This window comes from Ovis canadensis, chromosome 17 (genome assembly GCF_042477335.2).
Source record: "Ovis canadensis isolate MfBH-ARS-UI-01 breed Bighorn chromosome 17, ARS-UI_OviCan_v2, whole genome shotgun sequence".
NCBI classification, from domain to species: domain Eukaryota; kingdom Metazoa; phylum Chordata; class Mammalia; order Artiodactyla; family Bovidae; genus Ovis; species Ovis canadensis.
Window position 1 is genome coordinate 24,577,404 of NC_091261.1, and position 26,229 is coordinate 24,603,632.

Here is a 26,229-nt window from a genome sequence, read left to right on the forward strand (position 1 = left end):
AAAGAGGGAGCAGATATATGTATATGAACAGCTGATTCACTTTGCTGTACAGCAGAAACTAACACAATATTGTAAAGCAACTATACTCCACTAAATAAAAGAAAAGAAAAAAAAATGAAAATAAATAAATCTAAAAATTGATCATTAGATGTTGTTAGGCATTTTAGCCCCAGTGCTGAGTCTTAGTGACTCCTTGATCTTAGAAGTGTAATAGTCCTAGATGGGGTGAATGACTGGCCCACAGGAAAGCTTTCATTTAAAAACATGCCGATCTATGCTGTGCCTCTGTGCATGTACTCTGTCTCCATAGTAGCATACTGGGCAGCAACTAGTTAACAGAAGGCATTTTCTTTACTCAGCCAGGGATGTACTGATTATGTGGTCAAGAGCAATCATTTTGCAGTAAGACAGGATAATTGCAGAAATTATGTCCATGTACCACTTGCCACTCTATAACCTTTTTCTGTATAAATCATTACTCATTCTCAGTAAATAACATGAATTTTCTGCCTGAATCATGTGCAATCAGTCAGGACTGTATTTACTGAAAAACAGTCTTCGATGAGAGACAATACAGTATACCGAGTTTGAATCCCAATTGGCCCCCTGTGACCTTGAACAGGTTACCTTGTCCTTTCTGTGATTCATTTCCCTCATCTCTAAAATGATGGTCTTCATACCTCTTCCAAAGGGTCACAAGATAATGTACGTAAAGCACTTGACTCACGTTGTTGTTGTTCAGTCGCTAAGTCATGTCCAACTCTTTGCAACCCTATGGACTATAGCCCACCAGGCTCCTCTGTCCATAGGATTTCCCAGGCAAAGACAAAGGAGTGGGTTGCCATTTCCTTCTCCAAGGGATCTTCTCAACCCAGGGATTGAACTTTTATCTCCTTCTAGTCAGGCGGATTCTTCAGCACTGAGCCATTTGGAAAGGCCATACTTGGCTCACAGCAGATGCATAATAAGAGTTAGTTACCTTCTCTGTTTCTGATGAGACTGACTACAGTGGCAACCACTGATCCCTCCTCTCCGTCTTTTCACTTAGAATTTAACAGCCCTTTCCTTCTTTCCCTAAGTTCTCAAAAATCAAAATTACTATAAACATGATGATGAATTTAAGCCTTCTCAACTGATTCACTAAAGTAAACACTTATAAGATTCAGATGGTTTATAATGATTTTTTTTTCTGTTTTTGAGGATGATATGAAAAGATGTACATCTGACTTGGACACTGTGCTTTCTGGGCAACATCAGAGACAAGAGTCAATCAGTGATGGTAATAATGTGAATTTTATATAGCTACCATTGTTGAGTGCTTTTGTGGGCCAGTCACTGCAAAATAAAAAGCAAATGTTAGTAGGCCCATTTTTACATGAAGACACTGAGGCTGAATAACTTGCCTGAAGTCATCTGAAGGTGAACTGGAATTAAACCCAGATCTCACAGATTCCGAAGCCAGGGCTTTTAACCACTAATGCTATGCTGCTGTTGTTTTGGGAAACTGAAATCATGAGCAGAAGTCAGAGAACAGGGCACACAGCACTGCCTAACCTGGCAAAGAAGCACCTTATAAATTCAAGTGGTCAGAATGGCCAAACAAATTCCAGAGCATTTGAGGACAGGCTTGCTCATAGTCGGATCTTGAAGCGTATGCATGTCCATAAGCTAATTAAATATTTTTAATATTTATTTAACAGTCATTTAGTCATTCTGTGGATGCTTTTAATTGTTTTCTAAGTACTAGACATGGAGCTAAAATCCATGTCTATCTATGTGGAACATTCTTGGAATAGCTTACAAATTCTGACGAAAGACTCACTCTAAACTTTTTTTGTATTTGCTATTTTAAAAGTTCATGAATGTCTATCTTTATAATAGCCAACTTAATCTTTTTTTCTTTTTAAAATTTCCCCACTTTTTAAGGTATTTCCCAAATGGAATGTTTAATGAAACTTGCACTGTGGTCTTTTGTTTGTTTGTTTGTTCTATTTTATTGAAGTATAATTAATTTATAAGGCTGCATTAATTTCTACTGTACAGCAAAGTGATCCCGTTATATATATATATATACACATATATCCTTTTTTATTCTTTTCCATTATGGTTTATCCCAGGATATTGAGTGTAGTTCTCTGTGCTATGCAGAAGGTTTTTGCTGTTTACCTTTTTCATATGTGTGCTGTATGCCTGTCAATCCACAGCTCCTCTTTTTTCCCTCCCCTGCTTCCCCTTTGGTAACCATGCGTGTGTTTTTGTGTCTGTGAGTCTGTTTCTGCTTTACGGATAGGTTCCTTTGTGTCATATTTTAGATTCCACCTGCAACTGACATCGTATGATATTTGTCTTTCTCTTTATGACTTACTTCACTTAGTATGACAAACTCTAGATCCATCTATGTTGCTGCAAATGGCATTATTTAATTCATGTTTATAGCTGAGTAGTACTCCATTGTATATATGCACTGTATCTTCTCTACCCATTCCTGTGTTGATGGACATTTAGGTTGCTTTCTTGGCTATTGTAAATAGTGCTACAGTGAACACAATGTGATCTATTGATAATCGTCTTTCCTAACGACATGTAGCACTGGCATAAAGTACTGCTTCCGGTTATTTAAGGAATTTGGGGTGGACACTCTTCCAAGGATGTATTTTTCACTACTGGGTTGGAAATAGACTTTGTTGTTATTTGCAGCACCAACGTTGTTGGAGCCATTAGAAGATTGCGCCTTGCCTCCAGGACTATGCAGTAGGCCTGTCCATGTAAGACCTTGCACCAGAGTCTTACAGGTGGAAGTACTGGCAAGATGACCCTAGCGTTGCAATTTATTGAAACCCCAAGACTGAAGGCAGGAAAACAGGAAGGCTTCTAGCTCATAGGCTCTGAAACCAGGCTGCTGCTGCTGCTAAGTCACTTCAGTCGTGTCCAACTCTGTGCAACCCCGTAGACTACCTGGATTCAAATCCCGGCTTCACTGCTTAATGGTTATGTATCTTCGAGAAACTCTGCTTTGGTTTCCTCATCTGTGAGCCAGAGGTAATTATAGCAATTGCCTCATAGGATAACTATGAGGATATTATTTGTTTCCTATTGCTCCTATAACAAATTATCACAAAATTAGTGGCTTTCAGCAATGCAAATTTATCATCTTATAGATTAGCAAGCCAGAAATCCAACATGACTTTTACTGGGCTAAAATCAAGGTTTGGATAAAGATGTATTTCTTTATGGAGATTCTAGGGGAGAATCCATTTCTTTGCCCTTTCTGGCTTCTAAAGGCTGTTCTCTTCCTCCAACTTTGAAGCTGGAAGTAGCTGGGTCTTTCTCAAGGTGCTTCACAGTGATTTTCTCCTTCACTCTTTCACTTACAAGAATGCTTGTGATTTACATTCGTTTCACTTGTGTAATTCAGCCAAATTTCCCTCATCTCAAAATTCTGAATTTAATCATATCCTCAAAGTTCTTGTTACCATGTAGTATAACATTCACAGAGTCCAGAGATTAAGATATGGACATTTTTGTGCTAAGTCGCTTCAGTCGTGTCTGACATTTTTTGACCCTATGGACTGTGGAATGATGCTAAAGCTGAAACTCCAGTACTTTGGCCACCTCATGCGAAGAGTTGACTCATTGGAAAAGACTTCGATGCTGGGAGGGATTGGGGGCAGGAGAAGAAGGGGACGACCGAGGATGAGATGGCTGGATGGCATCACTGACTCGATGAATGCGAGTCTGAGTGAACTCCGGAAGTTGGTGATGGACAGGGAGGCTTGGCGTGCTGTGATTCATGGGGTCGCAAAGAGTCGGACACGACTGAGCGACTGAACTGAACTGAACTGATGGACTGTAGCCTGCCAGGCTCCTCTGTCCATGCGATTCTCCAGGCAAGAATACTGGAGTGGGTTGCCATGCCCTCCTCCAGGGAGTTTTCCCAACCCAGGGATGGAACCCACATCTCATGTCTCCTACACTGGCAGGTGGGTTCTTTGCCACTAGCGCCTCCTGGGAAGCTCAGGCATCTTTAGAGGACCATTATTCTGCCTACCACAAGCATTCTGGGAATCAACACACATCAGGCACTTAAGAACCCCTGGCACATAGCAAGCACTCAATAAATATTATTATCTTTAGAATTATCTTTAGAAATACAAAGTTTGTATTTCTCTTCTACATAAAGAGAATTTTAATCATTTATTCCTAGAAATCTATATTTAGATCACTTGATTATAGAAGGTCAAATTTTATACTATTAGGGTAAATTTCTTTATTGGGGTGCTGCCTGGAAACCCTGGTTTTTTATCTCTTTTTCTCTGCCCACTTCTAAACTGACTTCATATTTGGAAGTTCACTAAGGGGCCAAGGAAAAAAGAGGAAGTAACTTAAACCCACCGTTCTTGTCTTTTCCACTACACGCTAGGCGGCTTTACACGGGAATATCATGCCTGTTCTCACCTTGTTTTCCCTCTCAGTTGTGCCTTTTCCCTTCTGCTCTGCTATAATCAAATGAAGTAACATATACCAAAAATATAAGGCCTAGCATTATTATTCCCTAATAAATTTGAATTTTCTTTTTTTCTTTCCTTTCACGTATTTATGGACATAACTATACTTGTGTACACAGATAAACTGGGAAATCAAACAAAAATTTTTTACAATGTACCTAATTTGTAGATTCCATCAATTTCTGAAGTTTTGAATTATCCAGCCTAAGATTATTTCAGTATGAAATCACCATCTACTCTGTAACATCGATGGGAAATTTCATTATATTCAAGGTTATCGTGAAAGCCACTGGTAAATGGGAAATACATTTTAGATTTCTAAAGCTCTGAACTGTGCCAGTTAAGCAAAGTGTCATGTTCATTTATCATCCTCTCCCAAAGTTATTATATTCACAGATTTATGTTGAAGTTTTGCATAACTCTGCTATACATAATGATGAATGGTCTTTTCCACTTACCGTAGAATAACATTACCTAAAATTTATATATGACTTAATATTTCTACACTTCCCAGGCAGCTCAGTGGTAAAGAATTTGTCTTCCAAGCAGGAGATGCAGGTTCGATCCATGGGTCAAGAAGATCCCCTGGAGAAGGAAATGGCAACCCACTCCAGTATTCTTGCGTGGAAAACCCCATGGACAGAGGAGCCTGGTGGGCTACAGACCATGGGGTCACAAAAGAGCTGGACACGACTTAGTTACTAAATCACAACAATAATATTTCTACAGAGTGTTTCACAAATGTTATTCCATTTGATCCTCACCACAACCTGTGAGATGGGAATTGTTATTTCAAATTTTCAGATGAGGAAATGAGCTTGAGGAGTTAAAGGAATCAGAGAAAGAAAGCATCAGAGGAACCAAGTCAATTCTTCCTAATAACTCAAACTGAATAGCTATATGGCAGTGAGGCAATTTCAGTTTGAGGATGTACTGTGAATATTTGTGTTCATAAGACCAAAAACAGATTATTTCATTTTTCTCTTAATTTAAATTATTTAGTATTTAAAGCCAATTTGATCAACACTATGCATTTTAATATTTGAATTTGACCTGATACTTGTCTCATGGTTCATGTGAGTACTAATTTTCTGTTTCAATGAGCTGACTTTTTCAAGCAAGTGTGAAAATGAAATACATAATAACAGATAAAAAGGGCTTTGGGGAATAATAATACAACTAATCATAAATCCAGTATATCTGTCTAACCTGCAATTAAGGTAATATCATGTTTATTTACAACTTTAACCTCTCTAAAATCCACTGAAACATTCGAAAGCAAGGCAGAAATGTCACTGAGTAGTCAAATTATCAAAATCTTTGGCCTGAAATTTTCACACCTGATTCAAAGAAGCCTTTTCTTAGAGTCTGTTTACTCTTATTTCCCAAACAAGTGTAATTGTATTTTAAATAAAAGTAGCAGGAAAAAGTGAGTAGGATTTAAAAGCAGAAAAAGTTACAGAATGCAGAAGACATAGGTTAAAATAAGCAGATAAGGAACTCAAATCCATGAGAATTCAAAAGGCAATTTAACAACGGGATATGACCCAGCGATCGAACCTGGGTTTCCCGCATTGTAGGCAGACGCTTTACCGTCTGAGCTACCAGGGAAGCCCAATATATGTCTATAGCTACTTATAATACACATAGCAGAAGTCAGAACTGCAGTAAGACTAAGAGACATTTTGCAGGCGTTCAAGATGATGTCATAATAAATCTATATTTATCATTAAATGAAGAAACCCCAGTGGAAAATAGTGTAAAGTCATAAAGGATGTTACATTTTCATATAAAATACATTTATATACTACATAACCATGAAAACATCTAAAACATAGATAGAAAGATGTCAAAATGGTTTACAATGGCAATGATGGATTGTAAGTCATTTTTATTTTCTTTTGATTTTCCCTTACATTTTCTTGGGTAAATGCTTTTGCAATGACCATGATTATTATCTGAAAAACTCAATTTCCATTTAACAAAAGTGCACTCTTGAATACATCAGAACCATCTGGTTCAATAATATAGATTTAAGTGGCTAACCATGTGATACTGGCTTATAAATGATTCAAAAATGTCCCAGTTAATAATGCAAAGAATTCAAAAATTCAAACAAAAGAGAATCAGGGCAGATGCTTCTCAGGCAGAAAGTAATCAACAGTTAGGCTTGCTGACTCTTTCCTTCATGAGTCCTTCTTGGCTGTTTCTTTAGTTCCTTTGCAAAAGGTGGCCAAAAATGAGTTGCCAGCCCTTGGGTGATCAACAAGCAAGGCAGGAGCAGAGGAACAGAGAAGATACCTAGAGGGGCAGAGGGAGCTCACTACCAGTGTTTCCACATTCAGCGGAGCCAGTCTCTAGAAGAATCTGTTCAGAGCTGTGAAATATACAGCCACACAGGGCCAAGTTTGCTGATTTGGTGTAAATATAATTTTGTATCAGCTATCACACGATCTATACGCTAGATAACTTCCCTTTGTGTCATTCATGATTCAATTAGATTTTGTTCATTTTTGTTTTATACTGAAACCATTGATTTTTTTTATTGTAGTTGATTTACAATGTATTAGTTTTAGGTGTACAGGAAAATAATTCATTTATATATATTTTTATACATAAAAAATATATTTAAAATACACATATATATTTATATATGGCTTCTCTTGTAGCTCAGTCAGTAAAGAATCTTCCTGCAGTGCAGGAAACCCTGGTTCGATCCCTGGGTTGGAAAGATCCCCTGGAGAAGGAACTGGCAACCCACTCCAGTGTCCTTACAGGGAAAAATCTCATGGATGGAGGAGCCTGGTGGGCTGCATTTCATGGGGTCACAAAGAGTCAGGCACAACTGAGTGACTAACAATTACTTACTTACTTACATATATATGTATATGTTTTAGATTCTTTTACCTTATAGGTTAGAAACCATTGATTCCCTATAGAAAGATAGAAAAGGTACTTCCTATTTATCTTTCAGCTCAGTTCCGTTCAGTCACCCAGTCGTGTCTGACTCTTTGCAACCCCGTGATTCGCAGCACACCAGGCCTCCCTGTCCACCACCAACTCCCGGAGTTCACTCAGACTCATGTCCATCAAGTCAGTGATGCCATCCAGCCATCTCATCCTCTGTCGTCCCCTTCTCCTCCTGCCCCCAATCGCTCCCAGCATCAGAGTCTTTTCCAGTGAGTCAACTCTTCGCATGAAGTGGCCACAGTTCTGGAGTTTCAGCTTCAGCATCATTCCTTCCAAAGAACACCCAGGGCTGATCTCCTTTAGAATGGACTGGTTAGATCTCCTTGTAGTCCAAGAGATTCTCAAGAGTCTTCTCCAACACCTCAGTTCAAAAGCATCAATTCTTCAGTGCTCAGCTTTCTTCACAGTCCAACTCTCACATCCATACATGACTACTGGAAAATCCATAGCCTTGACTAGACGGACCTTAGTCGGCAAAGTAATGTCTCTGCTTTTGAATATGCTATCTAGGTTAGTCATAACTTTCCTTCCAAGGAGTAAGCATCTTTTAGTTTCATGGCTGCAATCACCATCTGCAGTGATTTTGGAGCCCCCCAAAATAAAGTCTGTCAGTGTTTCCACTGTTTCCTCATTTATTTGCCATGAAGTGATGGGACCGGATGCCATGATCTTCGTTTTCTGAATGTTGAGCTTTAAGGCAACTTTTTCACTCTCCTCTTTCATTTTCATCAAGAGCCTTTTTAGTTCCTCTTCACTTTCTGCCATAAGGGTGGTGTCACCTGCATATCTGAGATTATTGATATTTCTCCCTGCAATCTTGATTCCAGCTTGTGCTTCTTCCAGCCCAGTGTTTCTCATGATGTACTCTGCATAGAAGTTAAATAAGCAGGGTGACAATATACAGCCTTGATGTACTCCTTTTCCTATTTGGGACCAGTCTGTTGTTCCATGTCCAGTTGTAACTGTTGCTTCCTGACCTGCATAGGTTTCTCAAGAGGCAGGTCAGGTGGTCTGGTATTCCCATCTCTTTCAGAATTTTCCACAGTTTATTGTGATCCACACAGTCAAAGGCTTTGGCATAGTCAATAAAGCAGAAATAGATGTTTTTCTGGAACTCTCTTGCTTTTTCAATGATCCAGCAGATGTTGGCAATTTGATCTCTGGTTCCTCTGCCTTTTCTAAAACCAGCTTGAACATCTGGAAGTTCACGGTTCACGTATTGCTGAAGCCTGGCTTGGAGAATTTTAAGCGTTACTTATTTATCTTTAGATCACCTCAAAAGCTCTTCAGAGTCCCCCCTCAGCCTCACTTCCTTTTTCTGTTATGGAGGCCAGGGCTGGAGTCTGACTGTTGCTGCTGATAATTTTTTGGTTTGTTTCTACTACAAATTAATCATTTTAGAAGTGGCAATACCTTTTTACAATACCCAGGATTGAGTCATATTGGGGAACCCATTCAACGAATGGGAGAATGATAAAGAACATATTGTTAACAACCTTAATGACACACTACCACAGCCTTGTTTTTAGCATTGTTAATTATACATACAACTGAAGCTTTCAGTCTAAAATTTTGCATTAAAATACATGAACACATAAGCATTTGTAGCATACCTAATCTAAAAACATGTACGTGCTTATAATTCCTCAGATGTCTTATCAATATTTAAAAAAAATAAATGCATGTACATGGTTAAAGAATAATAATTAATAGGGAATTCCCTGGTAGTCCAATGGTTAGGACTCCAAGCTTTCACTGCCAAGGGCGTGAGTTCAATCCCCACTCATAGAACTAAGATTCCCCACAAGCCAAAAATATCTTTATATTTTAATAAAATTTTAAAAAATAATAATAATAATTAAACTGTATTGATACCTAGTCCCTTTCTCCAAAGAGGAACTGTTCACTATATTTCCTTACAAAAAGAAAATTATTCATAGCAGAATATCCTTTTTATTTACACAGAAGAGATTGTTTTCTATTCTCAGTTCTAAGCCTGGCCTGCTTAACTTAAAATATATGAATATTATATATGCTATATGTACTTATCAATTATGAACTAGAACAAATGGATCTGCCTTAACAGCCTTATTCTTTTTAAACAGTTATATAATATTTCATTTTATGGCTGTATTTTGCTTAATTAACTGGTTATCGAGTAAGAGGCATTTTTTTCTTTTTTGGTTTTAATTCTACTATGAACTTTATCTTAACTTACATTCAAATACAAATGTATATTTTTACTTAGCAGTGAAAATGCTGATTTAATCTAGCTATTTGAACGTCTAAAACATTCTCACATTTTCTTAAATGTCATACTTGCTTCAGACATCAGAAGGCTTTTTCATACACACATGCCCAGACAGACGTGAAACTGGGGCAGAAAATATGACAGCAGCTTATTCCAAATTTAATAGTTAAATTTACTTCTAATCTTTAGAAGTTAAAAAAAAAAAAGTATGAGCAAGGGGGAAAAAAATAAAGGCATTTTTGCTGTTAGAGGCACCAAGAAACCTCTGGAATTGTAGACAGGTGGTAGTTCTTGCTTATCTGGCTCTGCCAGGGCTGGCCCCGGAAGAGTCTTTACCTCCAGTGTTTTCAAGGTATGTCGTGTTGAACATGCAAAGATTTGAGTCTGCAATTTAGAATTAAGTCTGCAGTTACAGTGTGCCCTAAGACAGATCTCTTGTCTGAGTACAGATCAAAACAAGTTTTGGTAATTAATTTCTAGCTCATTAGTCAGAGGGGCCGTGGGCACGAATGTGCAGGAACAATGAAAGAGACGGGAGAACCGAGCCCATTTACATGTCACAGAGCAGAGTTGGGTTAAATCACCACCCTCTATAAAACATTACACATCCATCCTGGGTGCTTCACTCTTGCACCTTATTCATAATGTAAAAACAAATGGCTCTTAAGCCTTCTAATTTGAAATCAATGCCCATGCTTTATTTTATATGATGTAGCTTGCCAGCACTTGAAAAAAAAATAGCCACTTTTCCCATATCCTTATAACAATTAGAGTTCTTTAGACTTAGTTTCCACATAGAAAATTAAGTGGGGATTTAAGATAAATGTTCTTTGTTCATTGAGGCAAATGTGAAGTGATTTCCAGAGAACTTTCTCGGTTCTCTATTTGATTCTGCTAGTTCTTTCTCTGGGTTTTGCGGTATTTCAAAAAAATAAAAATATGTGCTTAAATAAAACAAATTCAAATAATAGGGAAGAGCATAAGATGAAATGCAAGTTTTCTTTCCCGTTTCCATTTATGGTCCTATTTCACAGGAAGTCAAAAACTCTCTCTGTGTATAGGTGTGTGTGTGTGTGTGTGTGCACGCACACATACATAGCTCTAGCTGTAATTAAGTCTTCCATTAATTTTTAAAGTCCTGGAAGCCTGGAAGATAGTAGATAAACTTAGACTTTTCTTATTGGTGAAGTTTTAATCTTCCTGTAAAAGGAAGCTGTTTAGAATCGTACCTTGGCCTATGTATACTAGGAAAGAGGAAGAGAAGATAATCAGGCCAATTAAATTGATTCAAACAGTGAAATAATTTAATACTGATCATGATCTGTGTTAGAACTGAAATGCCTCCCTGACAGTACTTGACATATAATTGTTGTGCAAACATGTTGGTTGATAGACGAATAAACACAAATTCATGAAAAAAGTTCCAAAGATAAATTCATTTCATGACTGATAGAGGTTGAATGTTTAATTATAGCTGTGATTTAAAAAAGAATAGTGCTCTCTTAAAAATTGTGAATCGCTGTGTCATACACCTCAACCATACCTCAGTTTAATATTTTTTATTTTAAAAAATTAAAAAATTAAATAACATTGATCATAATTGTGGATTATTTGTAAGGAGACTTTTTATAAGTAAATAAACATGTATTGTCTGATCAACAATAAGGAGCATCAAAGAAAAATAGCTTTGATCTCTTTGAGTATTGCATGAAAGCATTCTTGTTCAATGTTTTTCCCTGTAATATAAAACACAAGTTTATTTTTCATCAGTTTTTTTTTAATGATGGAATTTCACACAGAAAAATAGAAAGCCAGTATGAGCATGCAATAACCTAAGAAAGTTTCAGCATAAGAAAATAATCACACTTTTCAAAGATGATTAATGAAAGGAGAAACCATTTTTGAAGAAAAAAAATGCTATGAATGATGAGTCTTTAAATATTCTCTACTAGTAAATCAATACTTGCTATAGTCAGGTATATATAGTGTGTAATTCTGATCACATTGTTGCGTACCTCTTGCTTTTCATTTTCCAGTTGCTAAATATCCTGATTTGCACTCAAATTGATTTAAGAAACATTTTATTGCTTGAAAAGAGAATTTATTCCTTGAAAGAATTAAGGCTGATCTTGTCTTGCTTTATGTGAGCCCTTAAATAGTCACTTCAGGGATAAATTTAAAAGAAAAGTTTACAGCCTCAAGATTAAGTCTTAAATTCCACCTGCATGCATATATAGCTTCCCAGGTGGCACTACTGATAAAGAATCCACCAGCCAATACAGGAGAAGCAAGAGACACTGGCTCAGTCCCTGGGTCAGGAAGACTCGCTAGAGAAGGAAATGAGGAAATGGCAACCCACTCCAATATTCTTGACTGGAGAATCCCATGGACAGAGGAACCTGGCGGGCTATAGTCCAGGGGGGTCACAAAGTGTGGAACATGACTTAGCAACTAAACAGCAGCAACAACTCTTGTCCCAGGTATCATGCTAGACATTTAAATACCTTAGTAAGGAAGGAAGTATTAGTTGCTCAGTCGCGTCCAACTCTTTGCAACCCCATGGACTGTAGCCCGCCAGGCTCCTCTATCCATAGGATTTCCCAGGCAAGAATACTGGAATGGGTTTCCATTCCCTTCTCCAGGGAATCTTCCCAACCCAGGGATCAAACCTGGGCAAGTCACCTGCATTGCAGGAGGATTCTTTACCATCTGAGCCACCAGGGAAGCCTTCTCATTTAATCTCCAAAATCATGAGATAGATATTATTCCCCCATTTTATGCATAAAGAAGGTAAACCCTGATGGCATTGAGTAAAATGATTATTATTACTAAAGTTATTAGCACTTAAACATTCTGAGGGAGTCATGTGGAAAGATAAGAAAATCACAAAATCCTAATCCTTCTAAAACTAAGTCACTATAAAACTTATCCTTAATGCATTGATCTGGTTTTTGTTCAAAAATTACATGTTTCTCTGGAAGGCAGAAGACATTTAATTTATAAGAAAAATTATAGGCTAACATCTGGAGGCTGATGTTTATATATAACACAGACATAAAACAGATCCTTTGGTAAGGGGATGACAAGGGGCATGAATGCCTGCATGATGCTATTTCCACTTTCAGGAAGCAGAAATCACAGCGGGTTGGATGACTCATCCATGGTTTTGAATGACTGGAGCCATTGAAGACAATATTTTTAAAAGAAAAATTATCCTCAGATTGTATTCAGACTAACCTTAAAATTAATCAAGCTGCTGGGCATTTTGCTTGTCTTTCTTCATCAGGACCCAGACACACTGGGTTGTCTCCCTGTATGACAATGACTGAGGCTCTTCCAAAGTGATTTATTTAAAAAAAAAAAAGGAACAAATATATGTATATATCCATCTATACAGCTTCTCTCAGCCTAAATTGATGAGACACTGGCAGAGAAACAAAATATATGTAAGAAGTGCAGAATGGATATCAAACCCTATACATATAGTAACACATGTAAAATAGAGCTGATATTTTAACCTGGTTGAATTTCCCAGCAATAGCACAAAACTGAAAGTCAGTAGCAATATGATATCAGCCCCTTGATAAAATCTCAAGCCAACATTAGAGGTAAGGTGATCAAGCATCACACTATTTCGTCATTGACATGGAAGCAGAATGTTCTGTTTTTGCTTATGTTTCTTGCCGGTCGTTTGAGACCGTGAGTGCAGAAGTTACGGTCACACCGTGTGGCATAGCAGAGGGAGCATTAGGGCTCCAGATCATCGTCAGCGACATCATCAGTGTTCCAGGTCCTGGCTCTTGCTATCGCGTTTTTCCTAACTCTCCTTCTAATCTCTATGCTCATTTTCTCCCTCATTTTACATTTCTTCAGCCCAGTGTATGGAGTGAGCTCTAGATGTACATCATGTTTATCCTGTTCCGCAGTTTTCGGTTCACTTTCCAGCCCTGCCTGTGCTTCACCTGTGGTTTTGTTCACATTACTCAATCCTACTTATACCCAATTTTTCATGTGGCAAAATAGTTTTCAGGAACTATAGCATCCTTTGATTAATTTATTAAAGAGTGTTTGCAGGAAGCTTACAATCCTGCTATTCAAATAATCCTGACATAACAACTATCTGACCTGAGTCGTATCTAATAAATATGCTGAAGAAGGTGTGCAGGATATTGGGTTTTTTTTAATATTCATTTATTTGGCTGTACCAGGTGTTAGATGAAGCATGCAGGATCTTCTTTGCATCTTGCGGGATCTTTCCTGTGGCACACAGACTCTAGTTGCAGAGCATGGGCTTAATTTCCTCGGGGCATGTGGAATCTTAGTTCCCGGACCAGGGACTGAACTCAAGTCCCCTACAAATCAAGGTGGATTCTTAACCACCAGACCACCAAGGAAGTCCCTAATTTACTATCTCTAGAAGTAAACATTCTCTGAAACAGAATGTGTTGTCATGAAGTTTTTAAAAAGCCAAGAACATTAGGAAACTCTACTAGAAAAATAAAGTCCTAGGGAAGAGAGAGAAGCTGAATTCCCTTTGAGATTGGTATGTAAAATCTTTTACTCGTTCACTGAGCTTCAAGGAGCTCCCATCTTCTGTTTAGCAATCCAAGAAGGCACCAAGCCATCCTTAGGGCAGAGCCTCTTGAGACTGGCTGTGTTACATCTGGAAGCGTCTCTGGCTGGCAGTGACTCAACTGAAAAAGTTTATGTAGATTGAAAATGGCCTTTGATCTCTGCTTCCTGTGATGAAAGAAATGTGAAATATGCATTAGTTGGCAAGGAATTAGGAGAAAAGAAAATGGGTTCCTTGAGACAGTGGCGGTCTAGTTTTGTGTGTGTGTGTGTGTGTGTGTGCGCATTTAAGTGACTGGATATAACTACTGGAGTTAAATGACTGTTTGGGGAAAGACTTGTAATACATTGCCGTTAGTATTCCATTCTACCTGCATGCGCTATGTTTTCTTTATCCATCCTGTTGATGGATACTTGGGTTGTTTCCACCTTTTAGCTGTTGTGAATAATGCTCTAATGAACACTGATGTACAAATGTCTATTCAAGTCCCTGCTTTCTGTCCCTTTGGGTATATACCTAAAAGTGGAATTGCTGGGTCTCACGCTTATTTTATGTTTCCTTATTTTTAACAGCTGTCAAACTGCTTCCCACAGCAGCATTAGAAATTTCTCTTTTAATGTTCTCATAATTGTGTTACAACATAATTGTTTTTTACGTAATCCTATGCATTTTCTGTAATCTATGCATTTACATGATCCTGTGCATTTAGAGACGTTGTTCTAAGAACGTAGACTGCCAAAGGGCTTCTGTGGCCCAAAAATGTCCAGAATCTGCACATCACCTTCTCTTTCGTCTAAGGCAAAATAATTCAAATCTGTAAAATCCTGTCAGGTGTTTGGTGTCAGGAACTAAAATGTATGGTCATTACAAAAAAATAGTGATTTTGCATTATCTTAGAAGTACAGTACAAGTGGGCTATACTAATAACATTTAAAAATGCTTTCAGAGCCAAGTTTTCCTGATTGGTAACATAATAAGCATCTTTACCAACAAACATATTCTGAGAAAACAAAACATGCAATTCAATGAGTAAGTATAAGTTAAGGCTTTTAAGTATACCAGAGCCTAAGGGCAAGTTGATTCATTGGAAAAGACTTTGATGCTGGGAGGGATTGAGGGCAGGAGGAGAAAGGCACGGCCGAGGATGAGATGGCTGGATGGCATCACTGACTCGATGGATGCGAGTCTGAGTGAACTCCGGGAGTTGGTGATGGACAGGGAGGCCTGGCGTGCTGCGATTCATGGGGTCACAAAGTGTCGGACACAACTGAGCAACTGAACTGAACTGAACTGAAGGGCCAGTTAGGTGAATACACTTTGAAAAGCAAGACAGTTCCTAAAATGTGGTTGATCTAATCATCGATTCTATTGGAGTTCTAAAAAGAAAGGATGAAATGATTGGATGGCATCGTGACTCAATGGACATGAGTTTGAGCAAACTCCGGGAGATAGTGGAGGACAGGGAAGACGGGCGTACTGCAGTCCACGGGTCACAGAGAGCTGGACACAACTTAGTGAATGGGGAACAAAAAAAGAGCGAGAAATACAGTGTTTCAACAATTTGCATCTCTTGTGTACAGCTGTAGTCAGTGTAAAACATTGTGAAACACATTCATTCACAATGTGCAACCAACACCCTGTAACCATTACATGGTATCTTACTGTTATCTTACAGATAACGGAGTCTCTTACTCTGCCATCTCTATAGGCTTCCTCTAACTTCTGTTTTAAAAGAGAAAACTTCTTTAACCACTTAATTTCACTGTTCAGGATTCAAAATATGATTGTCATCAAGTATGGAACAAGACACACAGCTAGAATTTTAGAATAGGCATGGTCCTGTTATGACTTGACTGTAGCATCGTTCATCCAGTTAACAAATATTTATTGAGTACCTGCCCTACTCCAGACACATGGGATGTGACAGGAAATTAAAAAAAGACATAGTCTCTGCTTTCAAGGAACTTGCAGTTTAACTGGGGATAAGTAAAATGGCTGTGTAAATGCTACATTATTGAATAAGAGTGAGCTTGGACTATTTATAATAACCTAGACATGGAAAAAAACCCACATGCCCTCAACAGATGATTGGTTTAATAAGATGTGATATGTGTGTGTATGAGAGAGAGAGTGTGTTTCTATAGGAATATTACTCATTATACATAAACACTGGAGAAGGCAATGGCACCCCACTCCAGTACTCTTGCCTGGCAAATCCCATGGACGGAGGAGCCTGATGGGCTGCAGTCCATGGGGTTGCTAAGAGTCGGACACGACTGAGCGACTTCCTTTTCACTTTTCACTTTCATGCGTTGGAGATGGAAATGGCAACCCATTCCAGTGTTCTTGCCTGGAGAATCCCAGGGACGGGGGAGCCTCGTGGGCTGCCGTCTATGGGGTCACACAGAGTCGGACACGACTGAAGCGACTCAGCAGCAGCAGCAGCAGCAGCAGTGATCTTTTTTCTTAAGAGAGTTCAAAGCTTCGATAATACTTGTTGCAAGTGATTGTTGTTGTTTGTTTCATTACTAAGTCGTGTCTGACTCTTTGCAACCCCATGGACTGCAGCACTCCAGGCTTTCCTGTCCGTCACCAACTCCCCGAGCTTGCTGAAACTCACGTCCATCAAGTCGGTGATGCCATCCAACCATCTCATCCTGCTCCTTGGAAGAAAAGCTAGGACCAACCTAGGAAGCATATTGAAAAGCAGAGACATTACTTTGCCCAGAAAGGTCCATCTAGTTAAAGCTATGGTTTTTCCAGTAGTCATGTGTGGATCTGAGAGTTGGACTATAAAGAAAGCTGAGAACCAAAGAATTGATGCTTTTGAACTGTGGTATTGGAGAAGCTTCTTGAGAGTCCCTTGGACTGCAAGGAGATCCAACGAGTCCATCCTAAAGAAGATCAGTTCTGAGTGTTCATTGGAAGGACTAATGTTGAAGCTGAAACTCCAATACTCTGGCCACCTGATGCGAAGAACTGACTCATTAGAAAAGACCCTGATGCTGGGAAAGACTGAAAGCTGGAGAAATGGGGATGACAGAGGATGAGCCACAAGGGAAGCCCTTTATTGTTCTTTAATAAAAGAGTTGTGTCCAAGAGCAAGAGGGTATGGGAAGACTCAGTAAATCTGGCACAAATCCAGCAAGCAGAGTTTTACTTTCCTTTGAATACAAGTGCTTATATTTCCTGATAGCTCAGTTGGTAAAGAAGCCGCCTGCAATGCAGGAGACCCTGTTCGATTCCTGGGTCAGGAAGATCTGCTGGAGAAGGGACAGACTATCCACTCCAGGATTATTGGGCTTACCTTATGTCTCAGCTGGTAAAGAATCCGTTTGCAATGCAGGAGACCTGGGTTCAACCCCTGGGTTGGGAAGACCCTCTGGAGAAGGGAAAGGCTACCCACTCCAGTATTCTGGTCTGGAGAATTCCATGGACTGTATAGTCCATGAGTTCGCAAAGAGTCAAACATGACTGAGGGACTTTCACTTTCACATGTTACGAAGCAGAGTACAAAATTCATAGGGAATTTTTAAAAGTATCTCTGAGACTTCCAAGCTCACAGCCTGTAGCTATGCCCCAGGTCCTGCTCCCTTCCCCTCCTCAGGACTGGTTCACTTTCATATGCCCTGAGGGTTATTCTGGTTTTGAAAAACCCTGATGAAATGAATCTATTTTCTTCAGGTAGTTTTAACAAGACTTCAAAATAATTTAAATGTTATTTCCTGAATGGAGTCCTGTAGAACTAGTTGTTAAAAGGAGTCTGCATTAAAGGAAAAAAAAAAAAATCCTGTGTTTAAGTATATTTAAGAAATAATGAGTTTATCAAATGTACAGGTGTTTTGTTTTGTTTTGTTTTGTTTAATTTAAAACTTCTCAGATGGAGGAGAGAGTTCTCTTAGTTCTTGCTCAAAATGAAAGACTAGAACCACCTGTACAATCTTTAAACCGTGACCACTGTCAGTGGCCCACAGACCTGTAGACATTTTGCCAAAATTACCACTTTGCCTTTTGGGGGAGTGAGGATTAACACTATATAAGTTTTGTGTGTGCAATATTATATTTCTGCTTCTGTATACACTACAGGGCGCTCACCACTAAAAGCTTATTTTCCATCCATCATCATAGAGCTGATCCCCTTTACCTGTTTCACGCTCACCTACCACCCCACTCCACTCACTCCTCTGGCAATTACTACTCTGTTCTCTGTGTTTATATCTTTGCTTTTGTTTGGTTTGGTTTGTTCATTTTTTAAAGAATTTATTTTCTTATATTTCACATATGAGTGAAGTCATATAGTGTTTGTAATCTCTTTTTCTTTTGTTTTTTTTTGGTTGCACTGTGTGGCATGCGGGATTTAGTTCCTGACCAGGGATCATACCCCATACCCCTTGTAGTAGAAGCACTGAGTATTAACCATTGGACCACCAGGAAAGTCCTTCTTGTTGTTCAGTCACTGAGTCGTGTCTGACTCTGCAACCCTGTGGACTGCAGCACACCAGGCTTCCCTGTCTTTCACTATCTCCTAGAGCTTGCTCAAATTCATGTTCATTGAGTCAGTGATGCCATCTAACTGTCTCATCCCCTGTTGTCCCCTTCTCCTCCTGCCCTCAATCCTCCCCAGCATCAGGGTGTTTTCCAATGAGTCAGCTCATCACATCAGGTGGCCAGAGTATTGGAGCTTCAGCTTCAGCATCCGCCCTTTCAATGAATATTCAAGACTGATTTCCTTTAGGTTGACTGGTTTTGTCCCCTTGCTGTCCAAGGGACTCTAAGAGTCTTCTTCAACACCACAGTTCAAAAGCATCAATTCTTCAGCACTCAGCCTTTTTTGTTGTCCAACTCACATCCATATATGACTACTGGAAAAACCATAGCTTTGACTAGATGGACCTTTGTGGGCAAAGTATTGTCTCTGCTTTTTAATATACTGTCTAGATTTGTCATAACTTTTCTTCCAAGGAGCAAGCATCTTTTATTTCATGGCTGCAGTCACTATCTGCAGTGATTTTGGAGCATACGAAAAGAAAGTCTGTCACTGTTTCCATTATTTCTCCCATCTATTTGCCATGAAGTGACGGGACCAGATTACAGCTCCTTTGCCCAGTTTTTTAAAATTAGATTCTTTCTTTTACTCTTGTTAAGTTATATGAGTTTTTAATATATTTTGGATATTAATGCCTTATCAGATATATGATTTGCAAATCTCTTCTCCCTGAAGTTGTTTTTTTTTTAAATTTATTGATAATTTCTTTGCTGTACAGAAGCTTTTTAGTTTGATGTAGTTCCATTTATTGTTGCTTTTGTTCCCCTGCCTGAGGAGACATCCAGGAAGATATAAACAAGCATACTGCCTGTGTTTTCTTTCGGAGTTTTATGCTTTCAGGTCTTCCATTCACGTCTTTAATCTTTTTGAGTTGAATTCTGTGTATGGTACGAGGTAGTGGTCTGGTTTCACTTTTTTTGCACGTGGTTGTCCAGTTTTCCCAACACCATTTATTGACGAGACTATCCTTTCCCATTGCATGTTCTTTTCCCTTTTGTTGTAAATTAACTGTCATGTACTTCTGGATTTATTTTAAGGCTGTCAGTTCTGGTCCATTTGTCTATGTGTCTGTTTTTTGGCCAAATACCACACTGCTTTGATTAGCTTTCTAATATATTGTGAATATATAACATTGTGAAACCTCTAACTTTGTTCTTTTTTCTCAGGATTGTTCTGGCTCAGGGTCTTTTGTAGTTCCATGTAAATTTGGGTTTTTTTCTCTTTTTTTTGGTTCTGTTTCTGTGAATAATGTCATTGAGATGTTGATGGAGCCTATGTTGGATCTGTAGACTGCTCTAGGTAATACAGACATTTTAACAATGTTAGTTCTTCCATTTTACAAGCACAGAATATCTTCCCATTTCTTTGTTTCATCTCCAGTTTCTTTCAACAGTGTCTTGCAGTTTTCAGTGTACAGGTCTTGGACCTTCTTGGTTAAATTTATTCCTAGGTATTTTCTTCTTTCTTCTTTGTCATTGTAAATGGGGTTGTTTTCTGAGTTTACACCTTTGCTCTTCATTTCAAAAATTAAGTTGACTGGAACAGTTAGTTAGAAATCATCCAAATGTTAGTTTTGGTGCACTGAGAAGAGATTCATGAAAATTACTCTCTATGTAAAACCCTCCAGTTTCACGAACCTCTGAACACAGTTTAGTTGTCCGCAATGTGTCTCTTCTGTCAATTTGTCATGTGGGACAGAGTTGGATTTGGTAATGCCTTTTCCTTTAACTCATTCACCTGGGCTGTTTTCTGATAAAATTGCTTCATGCTGGCAAACACATTTTCTTTGATTCATGAAGATGAAGGGGTGATATTTTTCTACATAATTTCATCTTTCATGCTTTAAATTGATTTTCCTTTGTAGCTTTGATTTTTCTCTCCCATGAATTCATTTGTTAGGAAAAAGAGTCCCAAGTAGGGGATTGCTGGTGCATGAATGATAGGGTTATCTGGAGGGGATCTGTGACAGATTTCTACAGAGACTGTAGGTCGTAGCCACAGCCTTACAGTTCTAGGACTCACTGACCTGGAAGAACCACCTGATGTGGGAGTGAAGAGAACAGCTCTGCTACGGCCATTCCCACCAGCCATTTGCTCCTTGTAATCTCTCTTTAATTCCAACCTGGTTCCTTACCTGGCCCAACGTACTCTCTGCACAGTTCATCACAAAGTAGCATGGCATAATGGAAAAAACAACACGTTTGGAAATACTGTTTCACAAGTTTCTGTTGGGCAAGTTCAGGATGGTTGAGTCTTCCTTTTCTTTACAGAGGAATTCCAAATATCAAGGAAAATGAGGCCAGTCCAGATTAGCGGTTGGTACTGCATTAGTCATAGTTGTTTAGGAAGAACATGGAATATACATCGCATGCCAACATCTATAAGCCACACTTGATGGGAAGCAAGTAGAGCTAGAAGGCTGGAAAGAACTGGATTCACTCTGACTATCTCTTCCTCTGACATCTCCCAACAATCATTTTATTGTTTTTCCATTACACTCCAAGTTGCTAATGTTAATTTGTAGACAAAAATGTGTTGTACTAAATCTATTTAAACCAGTAGTCCTCCTAAGGATATTAGCCCACTGCTAGCCACTGTTTAGCTTGTATAAAAATTCTTACCATATGTACCACCTACTGAAAAGAGCTTTTTAAAAAATTTTTTAATGTTTCAATCATTCTGACAAGCAAAAGAGGAGGGTCAGCTACTTCCAGAATTACTTAAGAGGCATACATTATCCTTGTGACATTATTTGTTTGTATAATTAAATTACCTGGAAAGTTTTATAAAAACTTAAGTCTTTTTCCAACCCTCCGAATCCTTTTATTTTGTCTGAAGTAAACCCTACACATCAATGTTTTTTAGCAACTCCCCAGGCAAATGTGATGTGTAATCAAGTTGAAAACTGTAGCAGGCAAAATTTTGAAATAACCCGAGTGTGCGATTCCTGTATAACTTTCCTCCCTTGAGTGTAGGTTGGATCTGTTTCCTGACTTGTGGGTGTGTGTGGGTGTGTGTGCACTCATGTACTCAGTCACCCAGTTGTGACCAACTCTATGACCCCATGGACTGCGGCCTGCCAGGCTCCTCTGTCCAAGGAATTCTCCAGGCAAGAATACTGAAATAGGTTGCTGTTTCCTCCTCCAGGCGATCTTCCTGATCCAGGGATCAACCCATGTATACTGGATCTCCTGCATTGGCAGGCAGATTCTTTACCACTGAGCCACCTGGGAAGCCATATATATATATATAGGAGAAGGAAATGGCAACCCACTCCAGTGTTCTTGCATGGAGAATCCCAGGGATGGGGGCGCCTGGTGGGCTGCCATCTATGGGGTCGCACAGAGTCGGACACAACTGAAGCAACTTAGTAATAGTATACATATATATGCAATCTCCACCTTACTAGCACACACTAGAGAGATTCTCCATTGGCCTTGAAAAAACAAACTGCCATGTTGCAAGTAAGCTACCTGCTGAAAGATCCATATGGCAGGGGACTTTTGGAGGCCTCTAGGAACTAAGAGCAGCCTTCAACCAATAAACAGTAAGAAGCTGGGACTCTCGGTCCTACAGCCAGAAGAAAATGAATTCTGCCAGTAACTAGACAGAGCTTGGAAGCAGATTCTTCCTAGTCAAGAATTTGGATGGGAATGCAGTACTTGCTGCTGACATTCTGATTGCTATTTTGTGAGACCCTGAGCAGAGGACTCATTGAAGCCTTGTCTGGACTCCTGACCCACAGAAGCTATGAGATAATAAATATGTGTTTGATTCAACTCCTTAGTTTGTGGCAATTTTTACATGGCGGTAGAGGGCCACCTGGTGGCTTCCCTGGTGGCTCAGAGGGTAAAGCGTCTGCCTGCAGTGCAGGAGACCCGGGTTCAATCCCTGCGTTGGGAAGATCCCCTGGAGAAGGAAATGGCAACCCACTCCAGTACTCTTGCCTGGAAAATTCCATGGACAGAGGAGCCTGGTAGGATATAGTCCATGGGGTCGCAAAGAGTCAGACACAACTGAGTGACTTCACTTTCACTTTCAGAGGGCCAACTGGGCTTCCCTGATGGCTGAGGCAGTAAAGAATCTGCCTGCACTGCAGAATATGTGGGTTCGATCCCTGGTTGGGAAGATTCCCTGGAGAAGGGAATGCCTCCCCATTCCAATACTCTTGCCTGGGAAATCCCAGAGACAGAGGAGCTCGTGTCCATGGGGTCACAGAGTCAGACATGACTGAGGGGCTAGCACACACACAGAGAGCCAACCATGTGATTAAAGGGTTGGAACTTTCAGTACCACCCTCCTGACTTCCACAGAAGGGAGAGGGACTGAATCCATCACCAATGGTCAGTGATTGGGTCATTCACGCCTGTGTAATGAAGCTTCCATAAAACCCTAAGGACTGGCTTTGAAGAGCTTCCAGGTTGGTGACCACATAGAGATTTGGGAAGAATGGCGCATCCAGAGATCATGAGCTCCTGCCCTTTCCCATATACGTTGCCCTTCACATCTCTTCCGTCTGGTTGTCCTGAGTTACCTTCTTTTGTTATAAACTGATAATCTAGGAAAATGTTTCTCTGAGTTCTGTGGGCCTCTCCATCAAGTTAGTTGAAGACGAGGAAGGGGTTCATTGGAACCTTCAATCAATAGCCACTGATCAGAAGCATGGGTGACAACATGTACTTGTGATTGACTTCTAAAGATGGTGGGGGTTTGGGTGCAGTGTTGTAGGACTGAGCGATCTGGTGCTATTTCCAGGTGGACAGTGTCAGAACTGGGCTTCCCAGGTGGGGCTAGTGGTCAAGAACCCACCTGCCAGTGCAGGAGATGAAAGAGACACAAGTTCCCTCCTAGGTCAAGAAGATCCCCTGGAGGAAGGCATGGCAACCTACTCCAATATTCTCACCTGGAGAATCCCATGGACAGAGGAGCCTGTCAGGCTAGAGTCCATAGGGTTGCAAAGAGTCAGACATGACCCAAGCGGCTTAGCACACAGCGCAGCAGTATCAGAGCTGTGTTAAACAGCTGGACACCCAGCTAGGGTCGAAGAACTGTTTGATGGTGTTGGGAAGAACACACACAGGCATGGTCTTTACCTCAGTCCTCCCAACTCACAAGATCCAAGATCCAAAGGCACTGAGGGGCTGAATGGGCTTTTTTTCTTATTCCATTTCATCTGCCAGCTTCGTTTTCTATTGTTCATCACGGCTTTAAGAACTCTCATGTTTTATTATTTCCTCTTCAAGGCAGATAAAAGCGCTTTTGAATGAGTCGCTTAGTTATTTTTAAAACTAAGTCTTTAGGTAACACCAGAAAAAAATGAATAAACGAGGAAGAAATTGGTAACAGTTAAAATTAAGTACAAAATGGTGAGATGCTATGCACAACTGGAGACTTACACAGAAGTATAAAACATGGAAAAAATTTAAACTGTTTGTTTCTCAGAGGCTGAAAAAAATGTAGCTCCAAGAACTGGCCCATTGAAATGAAAATATTAATACTATTAAATTAAAATACAGTTTCATTCGGCACTCAACTGATTCTTCTGTATAAAAGCAAACGTATGCCGTCTTTACTCACCTCCCTTGTCCCCTTCATCCTCCAAGAGGTACAAAGAGAAACTGCTTTCTTACGGGTCAGTATGCATTCTGATATTCTTCTTGAGTGTGCACAGTTTTAATTATGTAGAAGCTAGATCTTTTCTAGGGTCTGACCAACTTTTTAATAAAGAGACAGATTTATAGCATCTTATTTGACCACTTTACTAATCAGTAACCACTGAAATGAAAGCCAGATTACCCTCTGGTGGCAAACGAATTCTAAGCCCTTTCCCACCCCACTACAGCATCCTAGCATCCTGTTCTGTGCTGCTGTGTGTTTCTACATCCCCATCAAGGGCAATGGGACTGTTTGCTCGTTGTCATTGAGTATTTGAGAATTGAAATGTTGGTCTCTTGTCGTGTACTTCCACCCATCCTCTGAATGCCTGTTGAATTCATTGGAAATCAAAGGTCTGTGTCTTGCTTGATTCATGTACAGCAAGCCCAATGCTTAAAGAGATGTAGCAAAACAATAATTACAGAAGCCATCTACTAGGTGAGCATTAACTATTTGGTCGTAGAGTCTATGACAATTTAGAGAAAACAAGTGACAGTTCAAAACAGGGAAATGGGATGTGCTTTTTAAACCCCTCAAGGCTCCGTTGTTTCTCAAGTCCTGGTTTAACACTGCGGACTTACTTATTTGTGCTTCTGGCAAAAGTCAGATAGCATTATCTCCTGTTTAATAGTGAGTAATAGGAAAACATACAAACATTATTAAAAGAAGTTTTGATTTGTTTTGATTCACTGCAGGAATCGAAACAACAGCAACAACAGTAAGCACTGAGTTCACTGACTTGCCAAGAAAGGAAACACGTACCAGTGAAGAGATGCAAAGAGGTTCATTGAGAGGAGATGACAGGGGCCAACGTACCCCAGAAGGAGGCAGCTCATTGTGATGCTGCTATTTAAGGATGGGGCACAGGAGCAGGTGGAATGACTCCATAGCACAGATGTCATAGATAAAACAAACACCATTGTTCAGTGACCTAAAAGACTCTTCAGCTGGGTCTGGTGAGGGTCTAGCATATCAGAGTCATCGATGGTCTTCAGCGGGTGAGAGGGTTAAGTTCATAGTCATTTATATTCTCTGGCTGGTTAGAAAAAGCTGTGAGTGGTACAGCATCCAATTCTGATCTCTTAGGCAAGAGCTGCTGCAAGTGGGAAATTCTGCAGTCCCTTCTCCTGGTTTTCATCTCTGACAAAACCAAGTGACTACAGGATAGGAAAATTATCAAATTTTCAAGTCTACAACACTATTACGATGGGATGGTGGTGGTTTAATTGCTAAGTGGTGTCTGACTCTTGCAGCTGCATAGACTGTAGCCCACAAGGCTCTTCTGTCCATGGGCTTCTCCAGGCGAGAATACTAAAGTGGGCAGTCATTTCCTTCTCCAAGGATTCTGATGGGAGGTAGGGACTAAATTCATGCAATATAATTGTCTTTATTGGCATAACTCCAGATTTCCTTTATCATAGATTCATCCTCTGTATGAATGGATGGAACAGTGACTGCACTATAGCATTTGTGACTTTATTAGCAATTGACCTGATTCATTTATTAGCAAATGAAACTATGAGCCACACCATGTAGGACCACCCAAGATGGATGGGTCATGGTGGAAAGTTCTGACAAAACATAGTCCACTGGAGAAGGCAGTGGCAAACAACTTCAGTATTCTTGCCTCGAGAATCCCATGAACAGTATAAAAAGGCAAAAATATATGATACTGAAAGATGAACTCCCCAGGTCGGTAGGTGCCCAATATGCTACTGGAGAAGAGTGG

The 26,229-nt window shown here is 39.7% G+C and overlaps 1 protein-coding gene across 1 annotated transcript in view; it reads left to right on the forward strand.

Annotated features, from left to right (window-relative positions):
- Positions 1 to 26,229, forward strand: part of FREM3 (FRAS1 related extracellular matrix 3) — a 102,988-nt gene that overhangs the window by 7,373 nt on the left and 69,386 nt on the right. The gene's annotated exons all lie outside the window — the stretch shown is intronic.